Consider the following 707-nt stretch of genomic DNA (forward strand, 5'->3'; position numbering starts at 1 on the left):
TGTGACTGCAGGGACTATCTCGGCACGCCTCCCGCGAGACCCACATTCTCACCTTATACGTCCACACACTACATGTCCGAAAGAACAGACAACATATATAAGTATAATATACTTTTGGCGATACCGGCCATGACCTTCCTCTTCTGTGGGGATGCACACATATTTCCCGTACTCTTACGGGACTTGTTAAGAATGTCTTCCACGAGTAATGAGTGTGCTGGGTAGGGACAGTACGAAAGTAGTGTGTGGACGTATAAGGTGAGAATGTGGGTCTCGCGGGAGGCGTGCTCGAGATAGTCCGTGCAGTCGCATAATCCTCTGAGCCCTTGGTGGCTCAGGTGGATAGAGCGTCTGCCACGTAAGCAGGAGATCCCGGGTTCGAGTCCCAGTCGGGGCACACATTTCCACCTGTCCCCTCCGATATATATCTACGCCCTTCAGCAGCTGGAGGTATTAATATATAATTCTAAGTTCTAAGTTGTGGTGTGGATGTGATGCAGCTCTGTAGTGTGTTCCTGAACGATTTGTTGTCGTTACACGCACGCCATCCATTTCTGAACACATGTTCATGGGATCTTTTTTCCTCCATTTTCAATCAGCAATCCGTCCCTGCAGTTTTTCGGTTTTATTAATGTTCACCGCACACTGTGCTTCAAATGTGGTCGTAATGTTTTGTCTCACGTGTGTACGATCGGGCCTAAATATAT

At 47.9% G+C, this 707-nt stretch overlaps 1 non-coding gene across 1 annotated transcript; it reads left to right on the forward strand.

Moving 5' to 3' along the window:
* The first annotated feature begins 322 nt into the window (after nt 1–322).
* Nucleotides 323–397, forward strand: Trnat-cgu. Its single transcript has one exon. It is a non-coding gene; the product is annotated as a tRNA-Thr (tRNA).
* The last annotated feature ends 310 nt before the right edge of the window (nt 398–707 follow it).

Source organism: Schistocerca piceifrons, chromosome X, assembly GCF_021461385.2.
Source record: "Schistocerca piceifrons isolate TAMUIC-IGC-003096 chromosome X, iqSchPice1.1, whole genome shotgun sequence".
Taxonomy (NCBI): domain Eukaryota; kingdom Metazoa; phylum Arthropoda; class Insecta; order Orthoptera; family Acrididae; genus Schistocerca; species Schistocerca piceifrons.